Here is a 24,449-nt window from a genome sequence, read left to right on the forward strand (position 1 = left end):
CTATGCCTCAAGCCATGTGGAGAGTTGAAGCCAATTTTTCAAGTAAAAGTAACTAAAAATCTAAATTGGGTTATACATGTGAAAGCACGACAGCTTCAGACCTTTCCCATCAATAAGTTTTTGACGAGTTCTAGTGCCTGTCTTGTGCCTGTAGAATTAGCTGATCGTCTTTCAAATTAAACTTTAATTTTCAAGGCTTGAATAGATGGTAGCTTTTCTCTGGAAATCTCATGCAGCTCATTTTCAAATGAATGAAATGGAAAGCAGTATTTTTGGACTTCCCTTTAAGTTTGGTGGTAGAATTCTTCGATTGCTTTTGGTCTGCCTTAAATATGGTATGAAGTTAATCAAGTATTCATGTACCACATATTATAATTATAATTAACAATGTCAGGTTTAGAGATTCACGCAGCCAACAGGGAAGCCACAATGATGTAAAACACAATGTAATGAGAATACATACTTTAAAATCCATTATCACTTCAACAGATTATTTTGTTTGAAAAGGTATTGAAGTTAATAGCTTTTAATCTACTTTCTTGAATGTAGTGGTATTATTTTTCATAACCAATGAAAATAAAGTTTCAATAATCAAACATTACCAGATAGTAAAATCTCCAGTACAGTTTTTTCTCAGAGAAATTAGTCTTTTATCCTTTTTTCTGCTTTCAAATTTATGACACTAATTTATGTTTACGGATGAAAGGGAGCTGTTAAGTAATAACAACTACATCAGGTATTCACCAAAATAAAATGCAGTGGAACCCACCTGGAAAAAAAAGAAAAAAAAAAAAAAGTGTAAAAAATACAGCAAAATGTGTCTTCTGTTTGTTCCCATGAAGTGAAAGGATCACTTCCATGAGTTAAAAACTTTTAATTTGTGTGACAAGACTTTTGTGTATCAAATAGTCTGCTTCTGTTTTTCAGCTAGTACAATGTCCAATATAGTATAGTAATAGAATTAATGCCAGATTATTTTGTCCTGTTTCCCTGTTTTCCTTCATTTACTCAGCATAGCTGTCTTCTTGCACATCTAGACTTGTTTCAGCTGGATAATTTGTTATCACAGTCCTGGTGAAAACCATGTGTCCAGCGCTATGTGTAACTGATTGCAGCACGCTTCAGCAATGTATACTGTGGGAGTTGGACAAAATTGTCATTAGAGGGTATAGCTATTTCAGTGACAGGTGCAGAACAACACATGCAGTGAATGACCATTTCCCCATTGTTAATGATAGGAAAGTGACATTTAACATAAAAAAAAACCCAAACATTTTTGTGTCCTAAAGAAGCCAGCACCAGAGAAAGTATGGCTCCTTTGTCTTCTCTTGGGATAGTCACAGAGAAGGGAGATATCCTTTCAAGATTTTATTTCTTTCTTCATTTTCCATTTGAACAAAATTGGATAACATCATTAAGTGTAGGTACTGGACACAGAGACTTCTCTCACCTAAGTCTGTGCTTGTACTGTTAGGCTGCATCATTTGCTTTATTTTCACATCTAGGAATGCTTCATTCTTGATTTTGCAAGATATTTCTATAGGAATTTATATTCTGTCCTGTCAGTTGGGGTTTCAGTACAGACCAGGATGATCAGGTTTTCTCTTTCTTGAAAAACTATCATAATAACATAATTTTTGTGCTAAAGTCAGCCACCATAGCCACCTATTTTTCTGATAGCTGTGTTTAAAATAAATAATTATTTTTTCTATGGATAACTGGATTTCACTTACTGACATTCAAGTGAATGCTTATTCAAGAAACAGGTTTATTTTCACAGTAAGAAGTTTAAATATGATGAAACTTACATGGTTTTACTGCCATTGTTAATACCAGTGACTCCTGATTTTTCTTTTTTTCCTATTTTTTCTTGCTGTTTATGCATTTATGTTTTGCAGAACACTGTTTCAGTTGTGTTTAAGCATCATATACTACTGAAGCACTTCTCAGAACAGTTCTTTTAGTTTGGACTTGCTTGCTTGTTTCTTAATTAAGTGCATATTATATTGGTATGTTTGATAGATGGCTCTTCTTCTTCTAATCCTCAGATAGATTATTTATGTTTTAATAGTTTACCAGCTAATAAGTGTCAGAAGTATAGTATTGCTCATGAAAAAGTAATTTCCATGTCTTATAATTTTTACTAACAATAACATGGAACAAGGGACTTGTTTCTTAGACTTCATCTCTTTAATACTGTGCATATGGATGTCTTTTGGATAAATGTCAGATTTGAAGTACTCTGTGATGCTAGTTCTTTTTCAGTAGTTGCAGACTTTCATCCATACCATTCATGGTATTTCATGGCTATCTAGAGGGAAATTCAGCGTTGGAAGATGTGAGTTTTTAATTTGACATGAAAGAGCACGGGACTGATTCTCCATCTGTCTTCTGTGTTTTGCCCAATTTGGCTTGCTAGACCCAGCTTTCAGTGCATGTACTTGTTCCCTGTACATCCAGACTTCTGGTGATATAAAGTCCTGCACTGCATGAAAAGTCATACTGTCTATAGGACTTTTCTAAGACTTCAACAAAGTGCATAAACTTTAAAGTATAAAATTCACTCTGACCTGTTTCCTTAATGGTTCCCCTTTTTTCACCGAGGCAGCCATCTCACATCACAGAATGTGAAGCTGGAGAACTGAGTCTTGGATTCATATCAGATACAGTCGTTTAAACCTCCTCTGTAGTCAGGGCAGTGATACAAGTGGATCTGAAGGTAAATTCTAAAAGGTTAGGTGGTGATTTACATCTGGAACTGTGTGTTTTTTCTCCAAATGCTAGCAGCTAAGGACATGTAAGTAGTTTACACTAAGTGACTTAAGATGTGACATCTAAAATTTTATTAAATTAAGACTATACTTGAATTTAATTCCATTTCACTGACTTCTGTCATTCTAAATTCTAAAGACATTGAACCATTTTTTGTAATGTTTCTGTAAGAAGCAGAAATGTTTCATTAAAGGTAGGAATTCTCTAGAAATTATTATTATTATTTTAAAAAAATAATTCCCATCTACTTGGCATTAGGCAGTCTATAGAGTAATTGATTGTCGTATCACACAAATCTAGGTTTGGGGATGTCTGACTTGGGCAAAATTTAATTACTCAAAATGAAGTTTGCAAAGGTCACAAAGTCTAATGGATAGTATTTTTCACATAAGGAAATATTTAATGAGATTATAAGCAAATTCCAATGATTTGTGTCTTGATTTTCTTTTTTATTTGTGATGGCACATTAGAATTACACTCCAGTCTCTATCACTACTCCTTACCAAGCACATCGTTACCTTGTGATTTTCTTTTAAATGTAGAGGTGGATACTAATGACGTATAACATAACCTTGTGGTTTGTTGATGTTTCCATCGACAGTCTTCCATCCTAGTATTTGCTGATCTACGTGGTGTATAACTTTACATCTGATTCCCTATGCAGATAAACTATCTTCTCTTGAAATGCTGTATCTTGAATCTCTTGGTGATAAGACTTACCTACCATTTCTACTCCTTAATGAAGTAATGCATTTCTATAAAATTATTTAATATTTTCATATTATTTACACAATATAATTTATTTAAAAATTTTTATGCTGAAATCTACCTCAGAAACAAATACTCAAATTGCATTTCATTAGATTACTCTGTAGAATAGTATTAAGCCACTACATATATTGATTAAAATGTTAACTTCAATTTGTTTAAAGAATGGAATGACACCTGTGTGTCAATATTACCTCTTAAAGAATGTAGATCCTGCTGTGTGCACAGATATTATATAGGTTTAATCTAGTTCAGTGTTTCAACAAATAAAATTGCTAATATCAATGATATTATTTCGTAGTTTTTCTCATTTATAGAGATAGGAGAGGCCATGTGATAGACTAACGTGCAATTCTCTGTTAAAAAGTCTGGAGGGCTTCCTCTTATTGATTGCCCCTTAATTTAAATGTTTCTTTAGAAGAAAATATTTTTGCTTTAAAAGTAATCAAATAAAGTGAATCTCTCTGAACATTTAAAACTTTTAGTAATTAAACTTACTGTCTAAATAATGTTAATAGCTTTTATTTTGATATGTTGAATTTTGTAGTAATTTAATCTCAGAGTTCTTGTGTCTGCCAGACTAAAGCATCTCCTATCAGAAAATTTGTAGTACAATCAAAGTTTATTTTTTGTTTTTTGAGATTCTCAGAGCTACAGTTCTTGAACCTGGAAACTGTTCTCTTAACTACCTCACTCTAAATTTTTTCTTCCTGATGTAGAGATAAGTGTCATGTTCTAGTACTGGTCATCCCTACATGCAATTAAAAAAAACTAATGCATGGTTACATTTCAATAGGGAAATCTGCAATAGCTATATAAGTATTTTGAATATAACCTAAGTATTGCCACGTAATCATGTACAGCAAAACGAGGAATTAACTCTCTAGCCTGCGTCGAATTAGAAACACCATTTATTCATAGCCCGCTACTAGCTACTGTGGAGAAACAGTGAACTCTACCCCAGCCAAAACCAACACACAGTCCTGTATTTGGAGCTTATGTTCAGCTGATTTTCAGTAACAGTCCTCTAATCCTCCTGGAGGTTACTATTTTCCCAGCTGTATAAACATGCTCTGCAAGCATTTCCATTTGTTCGTTAAGTATAAAAATCTGACATCACCGTGCCAGGATTTGTGACCTGATGGACACCAGTAGAAAGAAATTTGCTTGATAATGAATCTGTGTTTACCTTTGCATTTTAACAATTCCTATTTATTTATTTAATGTCAATAACTACTATTTATTTATTTATTTATGTATTGTTGTACATAAAAAAATCTTGTCAAAAAGAATAATATTAGCTTGGTAGAATTTGTTTTCCATGAATCTATGTTACATTATTTCTTCTGACTCATGTCTGCCTTATTTGTTTGCATCTAAATTCCTACAGATAAAATTCTTTAAGTATTACTTTGCTTACAATTAGAATGAAGTTGGCTTTTACAGCTTTCTCCAAACTATGATTTTTTTTTTCTCTGTGTAACCTCTTTTGTTTGTTTTATATTTATTTCATTATGCTTGTTCACACCATGGTTCTTTTGAATTTAATGTCCACATCTAAATGCTGTTTTCTCTTCTATTCCAAGCTACATTTTAAAATGAACACTGATCTTAGTCTTTCTTAGTCATTGTATGTTTTGGGATCTAGCAAAGCATTTTTCTCCTTATCTGCATCTGATCCATTGAAAGGTATCTACTGTCTGTATGGTGTCACATTTGCACATTTATGTACCCTGCTCTTCACTGAACTAAGTCTTTAGCATGGAACACAAACTAGAATTAGGGACAATAAACATTTCTTATTCATAATACTGAAAGATCAGGGATCTTCCCAAGAGCATATTATGAATAAAATATTCAGCACAAAGCTCTGCATAAAATTACAGTGCAGCTTCCAGTGTATTAGGACAGTCTGTTCCTTATTCATCCATACACAACTGTCCCCAACTCAGTTTCTATGAAGATATTAAGAAGCACTTATATTTTCCCTAAATGACCCAAAACATATCACATTAAAGATGGAAAAAATGGTGGTGGCCTTAGCATAAAGATATCATTATCTTTGCAGCTCTCCACTCTTGTGAACAAGATCACAGGACTCTGTAATGATCACAGCTATTCATGACCTCTTTTATTATTGTTTTATTTCCAAAACAGCTTAAAAATTTGGCATCATGACAGTAAATTGGCATAGTATTCCATGAGATGATGAAGGCTGTAACCTATTCACTCAAGTATGATAATTCAGTTAACTTTTTTAGGCATAAAATCTGTGAGTTTGTAATAACACTGCTCAAAAGTATAATACCATGAAGCATGTATTTTACTCCACCTATTTCCTATTTTCCTATTTTCCTCCACTGATATCTGCAGGTTTTTTGTTTATTTGTGTCTTTGTTTATTTGTTTATTTTGGGTTTTTTTAGTGTTTGTTCATTGTTGTTCTTGTTGCTTTTTTTTTTTTTTTTAACTGCAGCTCAGTATGCCACTGAGCACAAAAAGCTGCTCCATTTGTTCTGCTTTTGGCTGGTGAAAAATGTTATGTCATGCTTTTGGCTGGTTTCAGGGAATGCTATATCAGGTATAACAGTTAAGTTAGATATTCGTAAGACTGCATGTATTCTTAAGGGATGGAAAACAGTTATCATAGCTAATCTGATAAGTGTTCCCTTCAGTAAACCATTTCCCACACACGAAGGACAAAATTTAAGTTCTGAACTAATAAGCCCTTAAGAGATAGAGTAGGGACTCTACTAATTATAATTTCCAGTGCTGCTATTTTTTATTTTTTTTTTATTCCTTTGTAGTCTCAGTAACCATTTTAACACCTTGTCAGGCATTCAGGAACTTCCATCTGTGCAGCCTAGTGCATTTGTGAAATAAACCCATCTGTACAGCTGATTAAAAGTTGGATGTAGGCCATGTTTTGTCTTTATCCTGAAAGAAACAGTATTGCTGCAGCAGTTGTTGATGTAGGGTCTGAATACCAGAGTGGAATGCACAAGGCTAATGGAGTAAAATAGCTTTTAGTGTTTTCATTTGTATTTAATAATTGTTTAAAATAAAATCAGAACAAATTAAGTGTGACAAGCAAGACCAATTAGAAAGGCTGCAGAGTTCAAATCTGCAGTTAGATGCAGGAAGGAACTCCAGAATTACTGTCATTTTCAGTATGTGTTAACACAAAGTGAATCCAAACAAATAGCAACTTGATGTTCTCTACTTTTCTACAAACACACAAATTTATTCTGAGACTGCATATATATGTTTTTCATTGTTATGGTACTCAGTTTGCGTTGCATGTTGTTAGAAAGGTGGAGGAGCAGATGCAGAGTTCCTTACCTACAAACTAGGTCAGTGGGATAACTGCACCTGACTACTTGATTTACATCCATATTTTGTAGTCAGAGATACCATCTCTCATATTTCTATGCATAATCTAACTGCCACTGCTGAAAGTTTTATGGGCAAAAAAGCTGTACCTTCAAAAGGTTTTAAGGAACATCTCTTCTTTAGAAAAACAAAAAGAAACAACAAAAACCCACACAGTCCAGTAGGTTGCTTAAAATTTCATGTGAGAAGACATGTACAAGGAGTAAATTATCCTCTCACAAATCTCATGGGCATATAGTAAAGAAAAAAAGAAAGGAGTTTAGGAGACAGAATGGGAATCTTTGTCTTGTGGGTTTTTTTTGTATCCTCAGGACAATTGTTATCACACATCTTTCTCGTCTAGCACAGAAATGTACATCTACTTTTTGCTATCAAGAGAAATGTAGCATAATTCCTTCCATACTGAGCTATTATATATATAAATAAAATAATGAAATGGATTCTGATATGTGGATCTATGAGCTGATATTATTGCAAGAAAATAAGTCAGATGGCACAGCACCACACAAATGTACTAGGTCACATTTTACTGGTGCAATGCCAAGCACCTATTTCCTCAGCATTGCATAAATGCTTTCAAAAAGATGTATGTTGTGTTCACTGGTGTTTTATGGGCATGATCATCAATGCTTTCAAAATTACAGGATCATCAATGCTTTCTAAATATACAGAATATATAATACAGCAATAAAATAGGATTCAAAACTGCATGTTCAATGTCTCCTGTGAGACCCTCTAATTATGTCACACCGGTAAAAGTGTTGTATCGTATATGAAAACACATCTAAACTTCCTTAGCTATGAATGAGGGCTGTTGCCCTTTGTTCTGACATAAGTATGGGACACTATTCCAGCTACCTACAAGGACTTCCAAAGTCTGTAAAGTGAGACATTTTTTCTGAAGTTACACCTTAAACTAGAACATAACATTACATTTTTAGATGAGAAATATGGAGGATTTTAGCTAGCTAAAGATACCAAAAATACTGCATCAAATGACATAACTCATAAACTAGGTCTACACACTCTTTTATACTGCTAAAAAAATAAAGAAGAAAGTAGGAGTAGGGGTTTTCTTTTGCTCTTCTCAAGGTAGTTACAGTAATTAACAGAGAACCAGGACCTTAATTATATTGTAGATGCAGCTGTTAATTATATTTGGTAGCAGTTTCATATATTCAAAAACAAAACTAAAAAGAAAATAAACAAACAAAAACAATGAAAAAGCAAAACCTCAGATCTCAGAGGAATTCTAGAAAGGAAGAAAAATTCAGACGTTCTAATGAAAGAGTATAAGTAGGGTTTACTCAAATCATCAAAAGAAATAATTGTTTAAATCTTAAAACTGATCTCCTTAGGTCTTTCCTAAGGTGTTTCTTAGGTGGAGGGAAGTGTGGTTTTTTTGGGTTTTTTTTTTTTTTTTGTTGTTGTTGTTGTTGAAGTTGAAAAGTGAAAACACATTTCATCTTAGGATAGGAAATGACAACTATAATTATACACTGCAGAATTGCTGCCCACTGAGTACTGTTTTGTTGAATACAGTTCACTTTTGGTGATAATAACAATACGTCATTTGGTGAATTGTGAATTCCCTCAAGGAATTTATGATACAGCCCAGGAGCTGAATAAATCCCACATGCTGGTGTCTGACCTAAACTAGAGAAATACAGCTGCTTCCTATATAGGACAAGTGTCACTAAAATATTTTTAAAATACTATGTTTGAAATTTCAGTTTCAGGTTATCCAATTAAATTGGCTTGAATGCACTTTTTGATTTTTTTTTTTTATTTTTTTATTTTTTTTTTCTCTCAAGGCACCATTTATTAATGTGCAGGTGAAAAGATGATAGACATGGTTTTCCTCTTCTTTTCCAAACACAGCTTTTAGTCTACATAGTGCTGAGCCATCAGCTTTGGGTGTATCACCTTTCTGTTCCCACAGGTGCAAAGGGCAATTCATTCAGGTACAATCTAATAATTAACATTATTTGAGGAGATTTTCGTTAAAGTCAAGGTACATGCCTGGTGACTCATATTCTGGTTTCTTTAATAGGCTAACAGCAGAAAGCTTTCTCATTCCATGTGGATTGAATGACTAAAGGTGCTCTAGGGAAGTACTGTACTGAAAACAACAGAAAGAATTAATTTAAGCAATGTCATATGTAAATCCCTGTTGCCTTTTCACACCATAATGTTAATTCTAGGGATATGACCCCACTGGAGTTTGTGTCAGTCTCAGATAGGATAATGTAGAGGCATAGTACGACTGAGGGAATAACTTTTAGATTTGAATAATGCTGACTTCAATATGATAGTGACAAATTCACCAGTGGTTTACACTGGTGTAACATAGGATGTCATTTGGGTTATAAATTCCATAATAAAGAGAAGAACTTCTCTCACTATTTTGGCATGAAAGATAAACAAGACATTTTTATACAGTCTTATTTATGCAGCATAGTATCAAAGCAAACTGAATGTGGTAAAAGGTTTTGGGTGTTGTGTTTGCAATCAACAAATTCAAGGGACTGAAGCTTAACATTTATGTTTACCTCCCCCAATATATTTCCTGACCAGACATCTTTTTCAGCCAAACTGTTTGAGCAGCTGATCCAAACTCATTAACGTAACAGTATTTCAGCAAAAGTCATGCTGATAGCTATTGGTTCATTAGGGCCTGAATCCAGAAGGCATATAGAAATAGAACCAACTGACAATCTTGGCTTTGAATGCAATGCACTTATAAATATTTTAATTTTTTTTAGAGATTTTTTCCTGTGTTTTGAGTGATCAAGATTACATGGTATTTGATAAGGTTGCTAGGAGATTTATTTTATTATTGTATGTTTATTTCTCACACCAAGTTACAAATTAGATTACACTTTCAAACAATGTGTTTATTGTGTTCTTATGAAGTTGTGGTGTAACACTAAACACACAATTTCATTGACTGAAACTGACATCTGTAGTTACAACAATTAATGTATCACTCCATGGTATAGTTTGAGTAAGATGAAGTGAGAGACTTTTTTTGGAACTAGGAAAAAGTCTTGAACAAGAAAAGTTGCAAAGTGTACCAGCTGAAAGCTCAAAGCATAGACATGGTCAGACACAAAAAGATTCATCAGAGAACTAGGGGATCAAAGGATCTGCCCATATCTGCACATATCTGTAGGATATGATGCTGGAATGTTATTGGACAATTTCTTCCCCCCCTGATTCATCTACCTCATAGATTCATATTACTTGATGGAGTTTAAAATGAAGAAAAGGAGGATCCTGAGCTGTAGCAGCAACAGAGAGGAGGTAGGGTAAAAGAGACAAGAACTAAGGCACATCTAAGCACTGTCTCAGATAGTAGTGGGTGAAATTCCCTGAGATACCTATTATCTGAGTTAACTTGTAACTGTATTAGGCTTGTAGGGTAGTTCCTAGTCATCAAAAAACTCGTCATTCCTAAATGAATAACTACAGGTTGAATATGCAGGTAGAACCTAACAGCAGGAGCTAGACAGTTTGACAAAGACCGAAAAAAGGAAGTGAATGTGAATGGCTTGAGACATCCTGAAAAAATAGGAGGAGTACATTGAAAAAATAGCTGTGGCCTATATTAAAACAGTTAGAGAATTCAACTTCTCATCAGTTTATATTAATCAGAAAATAAAGATGATGACTTAGTGTTGAAATATGTTATTTTGCAAGCAAATAAAATTTGTAATTGAAAAGAATTTGTCCTTTTCTTGAATATTATCATTAGGGAAGTAACACATGGAGCTTTTAGAAAATACAGAATTTCTTTCTTCTGCAGGTATTTTCCTACCCCTGAAGGGGGATTAAAGCAGAGACCTAGCACCTTTATTGTGTGGTGTTCTCTCCACTTGGCTCCAGAATCCCATGCATTTTCCCAGTGTGCTTTCAAAGTGGTTTAATGGACAATTAGTTAGCTGGATGCTAAAGTTTCCATGACTTTTGTATTATGGTATTAAATTGTTTCAGTTTCAAATGGTTTAATTGAAATTAGTGCTTGGAGCAATTTTGAGAAGCAGTTCTTTGAAGCAGTTTACCCATTCTTTAGAATTTTTTTTTATTATTTTTTTCCTAATTTATTGTTGCATTCTCAGGGTATATTTCTCTTGAAAGACATGGTTTGACTGCAGAAACAATATGTTAAAATAATACCTCATTTAAACTAATCTCAGAGGGTGAGACTATATTTGAGCTACTAATGTACAGAGTAGCTACATGTGGTTTATGGGTCAAAGTATAATGGTGTGAGCATTTTTTTGATTGGTACAAATTCTAACCACTGTTGTCCACTTGGCTCCAGAATCCCATGCACTTGGGGAAAAATAATAATGTGGTTTTTAACGATGCCAAAGCACTTCAGGATATTGCTTCTCCAAATATTAATTCTTCTGTGCAAGTTCCACTTTCCTCTTAGTGCTGCCCCCAATTAAAGCTTTAAGCACTTAACCTGTAGTTGTGAAAAAAGTGGTTTATGATGGGTGTAATCTTATTCCCAGAGGTCTAATTATCTCAGTTGGTTCCCAATTAATCCATGAAGTTGTTAGGTCTTCCTTTTAATTAGATCTGTTCTTCTTGAAGAACAGTTTTATTTTTCATATTTCACTTTATTATTTCCTTCACTGGAACCCTGCAGGGTGGGAAATCTACTTTGAAATGTTCTTATTTGTTTGATTGCTGGTTGATGCTTAATGAAGATGATGATCTTTACCCTCTGTTTGCATTAAAGTTCAGTTTGAAGATTGGAATACAAGTCCTTTAAGCATGAAAATTAAATGTAAATATGTACCAAGTGAGAGAGTGAAGACTTTCTTTGTTCTAAAAATATTAATTTAATTTTCTTTTTCTTTTTCATGTTAAGGCATAATTATCTCTGGTCCAATCTCACAAGATTGAAATTGAGGTAATCCTAAATACAATCTGAATAAGAATTTTGCTGAGTTTATAGTGCTTTTTTGTTTTATTTATTTATTGAATCAATGGGCATATTTCAGAAGATGCATATATGAGGTAATTGGATATAAAGTCTTATTTTCCTTCTCACTTACACCTGTGAAAAAATCTTTTCATATAACAGGAATTTACAGGCAAGAATAGAAGCTACATTAAGTAATCACAAAAACCACCCAGTAAATGGAATATTATCTGAAGACTGTTGGGAATTTCACTTAGCCCTTCACTCCTGTGTCAGGTCTGCATGATAGAAAGTTGTATTGGTTTATCTGACAGTGTCCTTTCCTCTGTTGTGTCTCAGTGATATTCTCTTGCTGTATTCCATCAAAAAAGCAGTTTACCCACAGGAATGGTGGTTTACTTCTAGGAAAAATGTGATCATATGTGTTTTTCCTAACTGGAATTTAACTAATCAATGAAACTCTATTCAATACATGTTACACAGTTTCACTGACCAAAATACTTTCTTTCTGTGATATGCAATTCTGTTTTAAAGTCTTCGTCACTTAACAGTTTATTTTTGTATTAATTTTGTAGGTAGTGAAATGAATATCAGTTCAGAATTCACCATACCATTTAAGGATATACTCAATAATCAGTTAGTATTATTTATGCATATATAGTAAAGTTCATGGAAGAAATCAGTATTCATTAAGAGAGGAATAAAAATAATAACCACTCATCTCCACAAACATGCTTTTTAATGAAATTGCACAGGCTACATAAATGAGAATGGATTATAATTAGAGAGATGAGGCTGTGATACATTTTCTACAGTAATTGGTGCTAGTGTAGTGTAGTGTAGTGTAGTGTAGTGTAGTGTAGTGTAGTGGTGAAGTGGTGGTCATAATTTTGTGGTTCTGGGAGGAAAAATATATAAAAATACTGGGTTAGCACATGTCTAGCTGCTAAGACATCTATTTCTTCTATCAATAATTAAGAACCATAAAAATAATTTATAATTCCCTCAGATTTCATTGTATCCCTTTAGACCTCAAACTTTGCAGAGATACTTTGTCAGATGTTGTTCATAAAGAGAAGGTGGTGGTGTTTAGGATACTAAAGAGAACAGCAAGGTAGGGCCAAGAAATATATATTGTCTTCTTCCTGACCTCTGGATATTGGTTAAAAAGTGAAAGTCTGAAGGATTGTTTCAGCTCTTCAACTTTTGTTTAGGGCTCTGACCAAGAGTCTTCAACCCTAAGCCCTTCATGTCTTTTGCTGTAGAACAATACGGGCAGAAAAAAACTGGAATTTGCAGTTTAAAAATGTTAGACTCACTGATGTTTTTAAATTTCTCTTGCAAGTGTGATAAGCAGACAAGAGACACTTGTGATTTGTCTTCCACCACCACCTTAGAATGAAACAACTGATGCTGCGGTCTTGACATCCAAACCTTATGAATTTTTAGAATTTTTCTGGGTTCTGTGTTGGATGTCCTGGAATAGAGGAATGCCTACTGTTCACCAGAAGCAGTTTGTGTGAAGCAGTTTGTGCAGTTTCAAGCCTCTGCACATTGTAAGCTCAGTCTCAGTCAGTGAACACCAGCTGTGTCTTCATTTCTAAAATGTGCTCCTGATTCAAAGAAGAATATTCATTAAGGTGAGCCCCTAGATACACCCAGGTTTTAACTGATCTGAATATGATTTCTGCCAGTCAAAAATCATTAAGCATGCCTGAACTATTGGTACCACATTGTTAATTTTATCAGAAGCTGTGTGTTACCTGATTTTCCTGCTAATGTGTATTTAGTTGCGTACTCTACAACTAAAGTAACTTTTCAGCTTCTAAGGGAAATATTTAATAAACACAAAAACAAACAAAGAAACAAATTGCTTAGGGCCAGATGGAACTGTATCAGGAAACTGAATTTGGTTGTAGCCATCTTTTAGGAATACAAGTGAGATATAACTAAAGTGTCATTGCTGTGAACTTGTACCTAAATATTTAAGTTGAAATGGTCGCAAAGTGCCCAATGCTTTTTGTGATTGGACTTCACATATTCTGGTAGCTGTTCATTTAACCCTATTAACTCTCCTAACATCAGGTGTCTTAATTATAGCTAGTATGTACACAGATATAGATAGAATATTTGTCTAACCTAATGTAACATAAAGAACATGAAAGGAGAAGAAAACTGATGTTTTAATGGAAAAAACTGATATTGTACCTTGTTCATACCTAATCCACAGTGTTTAGACTTTAAGGCAGGACCTTCCATCCTTTTCATCTACCTTAATCTTAAACTTTCATCATGTTGTCATGATCTCAGGTCTAGCAGACTAGCAGTGATGCAAAACTGTATTAGCAAATGTCATTGATGCACGAAGCAGGTGGGCACAAGAGATGAAGTAGAACAGCTGCCATACTTTCTGTCTGCATTAGAAATAATATCTTTATTGATACTCATACAACTGGAAGTCTTGGAGAGAGAATAAAATTTAGTTTGAAAAAGCGTTGTAGTTTTCTAAGACAAATCATTGGCTTCTCCTCCATACAGACAAGGATGTCAAATTTGCCAGTAGCTGTCAAGACTCTGGCCCTCAGTTATCAGTGCTCCCTTAAGTAAGTGAAAAGAAAAGGAAAGTCCAGCCCCAGATGCAAGTTAAGTGCACTTCAGGGACAATATGATAAAGCTGAGGTTTTGGCAGTTGGCAGATAGATTAAAAGGAAATGAAGAAATACTGATTTTGTGTAACTAAAAGAATTTATACAAATATTTATAAATCCACAGATATTTAAAAATATTGTTTTGTGGTTTATATTATTTCTATTAAGTGTGTGAAATTTTTAAGTTGATTTTTATTAAAATAGGGTTCTTAATTATGAAGTCTAACCTCTGAAATTGCTCAGACAAACCTTTGTTCATTATGCATTAATTAGAAAGGCACCATTAGCATCTATGCTGTGAACTTTTCAGTGTAGTTCAAGACACATAGTAGTATTGCCAATTAAAACAAAAACATTTAAGTGGGTAAGAAAACTATTAAAGCTAATTCATTAGACCTGCATATTTTGGGGTCAGTGGTACAGAACATGCACATCAAAGCAGAAAAAGCTTGAGTTGCTAATATGCCCCAAAGCACTGAAGTGAGCAGCATTGCAGATTGTGAATTTGAGAGGTAGGGCAGCCTTAGGGTACTGATTACATTGATGAGGATATGGTAATGACTTAAGCAGCTGTCAGGCGTTAGAGAGACCAAAATCCACATGGATGTGTGGCTAAGTAACAGATGCCTTTAAAACTCTTTGGTTTGTTCCTGTTCAGTAACTTAGAGGAGAACTTTAATGAGGTGACCTCTGCAATATTTTGTAAGTAGATTAGGGTTTTTTTCAATTTTCAAAAGGCTAGTTTCTTGAAGCAGTGGATGAGCTCAGAGAGATGTGATTTTAAGAGCCACCAACACCTCTGTGAGGTCAGAGAGCAGAAAGGAGGAAAGAGGGTGATTTTGAGGAATGCTGAATAATAAATCAATTAAATTAATACAGGGTCTTTACAATGCCTAATACAAGTTCATCTGAGAGGAGACACCAGTGATCTTGAAGGTCTCTTTAAGGCCAAATGTTACACTGGACATATGCTGTCAGTTGGTCTAATGTCCAGTGGTATTGTAAATATTTCTGACAACCTGACCAAAATCTACTGCCTGAGAACCAGCAATAGAAATAGATGGGTCAGCAGCTTGAGGTAAACTAATGATTAAGATCATAATTCACTTTCAGAGAAATTTGTTTTCTCTCACAAAAGTTGCGCAACTAAAAGTTAGATGCTAGATCAAAACTATTCATCCAAGGCAGTCTGCGGTCAGTGGAGAAAAATAAAAATCTCAAAGGAGTGAATCATGCTGCCCAGGAGCCTATTTTCTGATGTTTGAATTACTCTCTGGAGGATCTTCTTCTATTATTGTCTGTAGATGATGAATAAAGATGGATGGCATGACCAATTTAAAATGGATATCTAGCTAGTAGAAGGTTAAAATAACAGACTGGAAAAGATAAGTTAAATAATGATGTACCTGTGACAAATTACCCAGTTGGTACTGCTAGATAACTATCGGCCCATATCCTATCCATTTTTCTTTATTCCTAAACTCCAGTGCTTGCAGGCCACTTATTAAGTGCATAGAGTCAATGGTCTTTTTTTTCCCCATGCTGTAGTTCCCACAAATGTTCCACGAATAAAATGGAATTGTGCTACTTGGATGGTATTGTCAGTAGCAGGGTGCAAAGTGGTATCCGCCTCAGGAGAGGTGTGGGCAATCACTGACACCTGACCTCAGTTAAGCTTATATAAAGTGCTGAAAAGGCCTCATACTGATTATAACAATTCTTTGGGGATCACCATCCTTCCCTCCTGCAGCTCATGTACAGCTCTTTTAATGAGCTGCTCAGTGATCTTGTCCACAGTGAGGCTGGAAGTGAAGATAGTTGAGAACCAATCAGTGATGTGATTAATCACTGTTAACACAAGAGCAGGGCACTGCCGACTGTTGGTATGCACTGTTTGATTTGAATGCGTTTATCTGGGGAGGTGGGAGTCTCTCTTTATTCTGACAGAAGCAACCCCGCTGCTTCCAACAGCTGCTGAAATCAGGCATGTTTCATTGCTATTTATCATTGCTATTATCAATGCAAGAAATCATTATCATTGTGCTGAGGTGCTGGACACCTGTTATTCTTTCTTGTCTGAATACTTAAGTCAAATTAATAATATTCATATGCTCTCAGTCAAAAAAGTTTTACTGTGTAAATGGTTTTGTCCTGGTCAGAGTTCAATGCCTTCATTTTAGCTTGGAAAATGATGCAGGAGGTATTCAAACTAGCAAGACTGAAGAGAAAATTAAAAAGTGGATAGCTCTCCTTTATAACAGATGTGAATAGCTCTCTATGATGATATTCAGTGATAAAAATCAAGGATCTGTGTATCATTCTTGCATCTCAAAATTACACTGCCTTTTCCCTACTGTTTTTGGCAGAACATTATTAAGATTTTCTTTTGCTTGCTTTGGCTCCATATTGAAGATGATGGATTGTTACTTCCTTTTGCTGTCAGCTAGCCAGTGAATAGCCAGTTGAAAGGACAGGAATAAAGGACCAAACCCCTTTCCATTACACAAAGTCTTAGAATTTTGACTGGGAAGGCAAGCACTAAATCTATTCCAAATCTATTTACTGTAGGTTGCCATCCATCACCCTGGTATATGAGTGCCTTCTAAATGAAATAAATGGTAGAAGAGAGGGTGTAGCTGAACAATAACACTCTCCTTGTTCAAGATAATTAGTAATCCCACCAGGCTCACAAAAGGTTTTTATTGTTTGTGGAATGATTTGCTTTCCCCTCATCTAAATAATTGAAATACAAATTTTCACTATTAAGTAGGTTTGTATAGTGAAAGGCTTCCTTCAGAAAATTGCTTTGTTTTTTTTTTGATTTTTTTTTTTGAATCCGTGGAATTTTATGACACAAAAATCCACAAGATTTGTAGTTTCTAAGTTCTTCTGAGAACCTCCTTCACAGCCACCTAGGTTTCAGTTGGTATTTTGGAGTTGTACTTACCTTTATAATCTGAATGTACCTACCACAGGGATGAAATTGTGATGATGTTAAGTATTAAAATTTTTAATTTATTTTGGTTTAATTTCATTGTAGAGGTTTTAAAATAATTTGTGCAAAGATTAGTTAAGACCAAAAGAGATAGTTCTTTAATTTGATAGAATTTTTTATTGCTCTTTTGACATAGCTTAGAAGGCTACACTTTGTTTCCTAAATAATTAGAAGCTCTAAGGTGGTGGTTATTGTTGTTGTTGTTGTTATTATTATTGTTGTTGTTGTTCTTGTACTACTTCTTGTTTGTTGTTTGTTTCTTGTTTTCTTTAACATAGAATCTGTTAATTTGAGTTATTACATAGGTGGCATCTGTACTCTACAGACTGTAGAATATTGGTGAAGTGAGTGTTCTGTTCACATTTTCAAGGGAATATGATCAGGTTACATGCAACACACAGTTCTGTGTTCTGCTTTTGTTAGTATCTAAGACTAGGAATATTTGGTTATGCAGATATTTTAATTTTTTATTTTTCCTTTCAGTTCATGAATTGCTATTAAACTTTGTGAGGTATTAGTGATCTGATCAATACAGGATCGACAAAATTTTGCCTGTTGCAGGTGGATGGTGTCTGACTAGTTATCTGAAGGCTGATTTAAAGGTAGATTTTTATTATTTTTTCTCCCTTCTTTCTTAAAGAGTGGCAGGAAGTGAACTGTGCAGAAAATTAATATATAGAAAATGTTCTAGAAATATAAATGGTTTTTTGCATTCTTTGAAGAGAAACCCAAGAATTCCAGCTATCCTGAATACACTTAATAGAAAAGTAAATATAAACACTTAGCAACATGTCTCTGTGTATATGTGATCTGCCTCCAATATTTACTTGCCAGCAACACTTGCTCATTGCTAGCATTTCTCATATATCTCATGCCCATTTTTTCCTATTTCTATAGCCATTTAAGGTGTTTTGTGTGCTGTTCTGGTAGTTTGAAAACAGTAAATAATACAAAATGTTAATGAAGTACTTAGTAACCATAATAGAATACCTGCTTGCACTTTGATTGACAGTTCATTATATGAAATAAAGTCTAAATCAATAAGTGCCCAGCCATTTGTCTGGCATAAGTAAAGACAGACTATTACGATTCCAATATTTCTTAGAATATCAGCCAGATGGAGACTGGTAAGTACCTTGTAGACAAAAATGTGACATATAATGGAATGTTGTCCTGTTGGCATGAAAACTTGAGTATGCTCCATTTATGCACTGCTTAAATAAACTGATTCAGAAAATGGAGATTATAAATATTGTTTATTTCTGCATTACTTGTATTACCCACATTAGTAACCAATGGACCATTGAAAGATAGTTTTTCATATTACAAGGGCCAATAAGCTGTGTCACATCAATCTGTTTTCTAAAAGCCTATGTTGTAATGTCCATATTGTAGCTGTGCTTAGAAGAGGTGTGTATTTCAGATGGCTAAGTCAAAATGAGTTGTCCAGGATAACATTTTCATGATTAAGAAGTTAGATTTCCTTTCTCAAGGTAAGCTTGCTCTACTTCCTAATTCAGTCAGTGTGTGATCAAGTTCACGATGCTGTGAATCTCCCTGATTGTGATTTTCCTTGAGGATTCTGCTGACTTGATCATAGCCAAGCTACATTACAGAATAGTAAGTGGAACTTGGACGACTGATGAACTTTGGCTGAAGTATGGCTTTAGTCTTCATGAAAGATTACAGCATAACATTTAACATATGGTAAAAATGAACGTCACAAATTTGAGTGTACTTTTCAACTTATTTAATTGTACCAGCTTTTGAAAATGTGGTTCTTGTGGCTTAGTTTTCAAAATAATCCTCAAATAAGAGTTGTTAATTATATTTTAAACCTGGTGTTTTATGTAATCATCTAAATCTGAATTTTGGAGAATAATGAAAATGTTTGCTACATGATCTTGAAAATTTTGTCCTATTTTTTAATTTAATTTCAAAAATTACCAATGCTAACAAGAAAAACTTGTTTCTACTTAAGTTTCTATATTCTGAGAAAATATTTTAAATGAGTATTAGAGAAGGATTTTTTTATTTTTTTTCCTTATTGTTAGGAGGGGAGCCTTTTGAAAACAGTTGTGCAAGTGTTCCTATTGTCTTGGGTTGGCGGTGAGAAGGGATGTTTTCTCCTGATAATTTCTAAGAGCTTAAGTTACTTGCATGCTTGCAGGCAGCCCAACCATTTATCATTTTCTGTTGCAGGCTCTCAAAGTTACAGTGTATGTTAAAGAATTGAAACTTGGGATATTATTAAAACATTCCTTCAGCAACTATTACTCTATTTAGCTTATGATTCTACAAATATTATCTCTTGACATCTCAAAGTTTGTCAATAACTCTTTGCATGCTGGGATGTGCAACATGCTTAAGAACTGCAACTATTTAATGATGCTTCATTAATTTCAGTGGAATGCTGGGAGGCATATTTTCCAAGTGACATACTTATATCACTGTTCTGGGAATACATCGTGTTTTGCAACAATTACAACATCCACAGGGCAATAAATCAGTTAAGTATATTCCTCTAGGCTCAGAAAATGAACAGAATTGCTGTTTCAGAAACAACTTTTCCCAAGCTCATTTAAAAGGAGGAGGTTTAGGAGAGGCCAAGTGAGGTGCATATATAGGTGCTTTAGAATGGCATTATGGGGACCAGGAGCAGGTTTCTTTCTGTCACAGTATACAGCTAGAAATAATGACAAAAGTGTGCTGTAAATAACCTATTTCTATGGAACAAACTGAAACAAGAACATAAAATAGGTAATTATGTTCTCTGCATTTTAATCAAGATATTAGCTCCACAATTTTCTTCTAACTGTGGAGGTAAGCCAGGAAAAAAAAAAATTAGAACAAAGTCATGTGGTAAAAGGATTAACTCCTGATGACCCTCTTTCCATTGTAAGTTTGGATCTGTGGTGTGACAGTTCTGATGTCTGTGAAATACTCTGATGTTCTAGAAGAAAAAATAACTAATTTTTGTGTACCCAGGACTATCAAGAATTATTCCTTGATTATTGGAACAAACACACGTATATATTTATTATGCATATGTATGTTTGTGGTATATAATTATCTAGGGTTTTTTCCCCAGACTTCAGTATCACTCAGCCTGCTGTGAAATAGCACAGCAGAATTGTCAGGCAGTCAAAAAAAAAAAAAACCACCCTAAAACCCCACAAAAACAAAAAACTACGACAACAACCCCCAAAACACTCTACCAGAAAATAACTCATTTAAATAGGAAGCATTTTACCATTATAGCAACAGTCTTTATTGTGACATATGCTAAAGTGTATTGCAATATTCTGTGGTTTTGAATTTTGGGGCATTTGTTGTGTGAAGTGTGAGTGCATAAATATACATCTGTATATGTATATGTATATCTATAGATGTGAATACATATACACACACTTATAGCTATCTGTGTATGTCTTGCTCAAGATCATTAAGGCTGATGTCTTCAGAAAGTTGTACTTTAAACAGTCTTGTGCACCCACACATCAACACAGAAATGTTCTCACTTTTTACAGTCATAGGGAGACTTGTGAAGTAATTCAGTAACTCACAGGCAAGAGTTCTCCATATAACGTGAAGCAAATGTGTTCGGATCCTGCTTCACCTTTTATTGCTGTACAGGCAAAGAGCTTTGAAACTAAAAAAACTTTTATAGCTGTTAAACTATGTAGAAATATCTGCTATAATTAAAATGCAGGAAAATACTGGAGCATGAAGAATGGGAAATCATAAAAATGAAGTGCGTATTTCCAGTCCAGTGGGCGGACTGTAGAGATTGGGAAATGTATCTGCAAAAATATTGACAATTTGATACAGTTCTGTAGACTGGGTAAACTGCAAAGATTTCTTCTAAAATAAGATACAGAAACAAATTTGGGATAAACATCAATGTCAACATTCTGCTGCTTAGTTGGACTGGAAGAAACTGTGAACATGACAGAATCTCCAATGTACCTCTGCTTCTAAGTTTGCTGTATTTACAGATACAGCAAGAAATGCATTTTATCTGTATTGAGCTAATTTAACTCTTGGGAAGGACTGATTAATATATTTAAATGAGCCATTTTCATATGTGAAGCTGCACCTCCCAGACCTGATAACTAATCCCTAGAATTATTCATGCCTTTACTGGTGTGTCAGAATTGCAGTCAAAGGACGTCAAAAGGATGACTCCTGTTGAGATACTCAACTGAACTTTCAATTCACTCACTTAGTAGTGGGTGGGATAAGACCTACATAATCTTGCAAAATACTTGTTTGTGCTTGATTCCCTGTTACCTCAGCACCACAGTCTGCTAGATATAATTAGCAAAGTAGACCTGCAGGGTGTGTTCAGTCTCAAACACAGAGCACATACAAACTGCAGTGATGCCCTTGGTTGAAAAGTACACTTGTGCATCTCCCCCAGACTGCACCTGTGTAGTACATGTAAACATGTACAGGTTACCAAGGAACTCTAAAGCATCAGAGATTTTATTTTTTCCTATAAATTCTACCCTTTCTTAATGTGAAATTGAATCATGGTCTTAAGTTAACCTATCTAGAAAATGTGATTAAGATTAAATATTTATATATAAAGATATATATACAGGCACACACACACACACATACACATGTAAAAAGTATCTGTGTGCCAGGGTTTCTCTATCAGTTAATTTTGAGAAACATAGATTATTTTATTCTTTGTGGAAAAAAAAGCCTGTATTGGAGCCTCTTACTGATGGTTGTACTTCAGTAAATAACTGTTGCTGCTACACCATACTTAACATGATCAAGACCTGAGCCCTTGGGAGTTGTCCTTTGTGTCAATTTTCAATAATAACCAGACTGTGATACACATAGAAGTGCATTTTCTTTTTCTAATCTAACCTTTGAGGAAATGCTGGCCATTGTAGGTTTTCTGTACAAAGATTGAGTTGACAGAACATACATTTGATTTCTGTAACTAGATAATTGAAAGGATGAGGCTCAATTCTTGACAATCCAGAGCAGAAAAATGTGGACCAGTTGAAAAGAGTTCACTACAGGTGAGCTATGAGAATGATCAGTTGCCTAAAGAAAATATAATCCATGAGAAAAGTTGTAAAGAACAGTGGTTGTTCAGACTAGACAATACCAAACTTGTGTGGCCATAACAAATAAAGACTAAAATCAGCAAGGGAGATTTAGGTTAGACATTAGAAAATATCTTGTAACAGTAAGGATGCCTAAGGACTGGGTTAGAGGTTTGAGGAAGGTTTTGAAAACTTTACTGATAAGTTTTTGAAATTAGACTGATGTCAGCTAGGATAGAAACAAGTGTAGGTCTTTCTGTGAGGAAAAAGGGATAGAAAATATGATCTATTGATCTTCGTAATAGCCTTTTTTTGTCCGTGATTATATCCTGTGCATCTCCACAAGACTGCTTTCAGTTCTCTGAATTAACTAAAATATATAGGGAGTTCTTTGTTAGACAAAAGTAGGTTTTGGTATTTTTAAAAAAAAAATAAATTTTCTGTGAAAATTACTGCTCTTAAGAATTGTTTTGGGAAAATGTATAAACTATTGTTTTCTGTCATAATGAGATTTGCATTTTTTTAAAATCCCAACAAGCAGGTACTAGTATTGTTCCTTCTGTTATATTTTAAATGCTAGGGTTGTTCTTAGAGGTAGGAGAAACATATTTGGATCTGGTTTCTTGTATTTATTTTTTTTCCCCTTGAGCTCATGATAGTTATGTATACATGAAGATAAATGTTTGGGTTTTTGAAATGTGTAGCTATGAAAACAATTTGATCATGCAATTGAAATTTCATCCAAACCTTGAAAAACAAAACATGAAAATAATGATGTTTAGCAGCAGAATTTCCATGAAATTCCTCATTGACAGAGCTGACTTTATAGTATGGACAGTTCAATTTGACTTGAACTATATAGTACATCTAGGCTGAGAAACATAAACTAGCAGCAGGAAAACTCCTATTATCTTAACCATCCTTAAAATGATTCCCAGGAAAAATGCTGCTTGAAGAAATATTGTTCATATATAGTGGGTATTACATCAGCCTTCAGCTGAATTAGAAAGAATTAGTTTAAATAGTGAGGCGAGGAGGACATTCTTAGGACCTGTCTTGGATACTGGGAGGTTAAAGGGCTGGAAATGGAAGTGAGGACTGTAAATATTGGTTTGTCAATGGATTGACAGTTGTATGCAGGTAACAAATTTTGAAACTGATAACTTACTGATTTTTTAATGGGATTTTATGTTATGCAGACATCCTTTTACTGATGTTTGCATTTTTCCCAGTCAAATAATATTTTACATTAATGTGGCATGTCTGTTTTGATTTGGTTTTAAGGGAGCTATTCTAGGGTTTTAAATCAAGCAGTGAAATTGCTCCTGTGCTGTACGCAAGTTTATAAGTGATTAGTAAATAATATAAATGCCTATTTCATTCAGTTGATTGACAGAGGTATAAAGTTGTACAGTTGCAGATACAGGAAAAAACCTCAAGCAATCCAAAAGTAGCATATACTTTTTTTTTTTTTTTTTTCTTTTTTTCCGGAGAGGTAGATTATGTCTGAACAGCAAGAAAATAGATAAAGGAGATTTGTTGGGACATGGAGAGAAAACTGTCCCGGGTGGGTGGGTAATCACAGAGAACAAACAGAACAAACCCTACAAAAGTAATGAGATTGTGTGAAAGGATGGAGCTGCACCACAATTGCTGGAAAGATGATAGAGAGTCAGAAAATATAATTTTTACCAACACATGGACTTATTTGACTGCTTTTAAGGAATTTTGTTTTAACTTAAGAATTTCTTCCTTAAAAATAATTAAGTCCAATTCCTCTAATGCTTTTACAGTGTGCAAAATTTTAACCTCCAAATTTAATATCTTTGCAGTTTATGTAAGTTAGACTGTATTTCTCCCTCTCAC

The 24,449-nt window shown here is 34.3% G+C and overlaps 1 protein-coding gene and 1 long non-coding RNA gene across 6 annotated transcripts in view; both read left to right on the forward strand.

The window, feature by feature from the left end:
* The window catches only part of PCDH9 (protocadherin 9), a 665,972-nt gene that overhangs the window by 337,654 nt on the left and 303,869 nt on the right, over window positions 1-24,449 (forward strand). The window lies entirely within an intron of this gene.
* On the forward strand, window positions 18,075-19,283 carry LOC117244423. Its single transcript, XR_004497498.1, has 3 exons — window positions 18,075-18,116; window positions 18,938-19,007; window positions 19,093-19,283. It is a non-coding gene; the product is annotated as an uncharacterized LOC117244423 (long non-coding RNA).

The sequence above is a fragment of the Parus major genome, chromosome 1 (genome assembly GCF_001522545.3).
Source record: "Parus major isolate Abel chromosome 1, Parus_major1.1, whole genome shotgun sequence".
Classification (NCBI taxonomy): Eukaryota; Metazoa; Chordata; class Aves; order Passeriformes; family Paridae; genus Parus; species Parus major.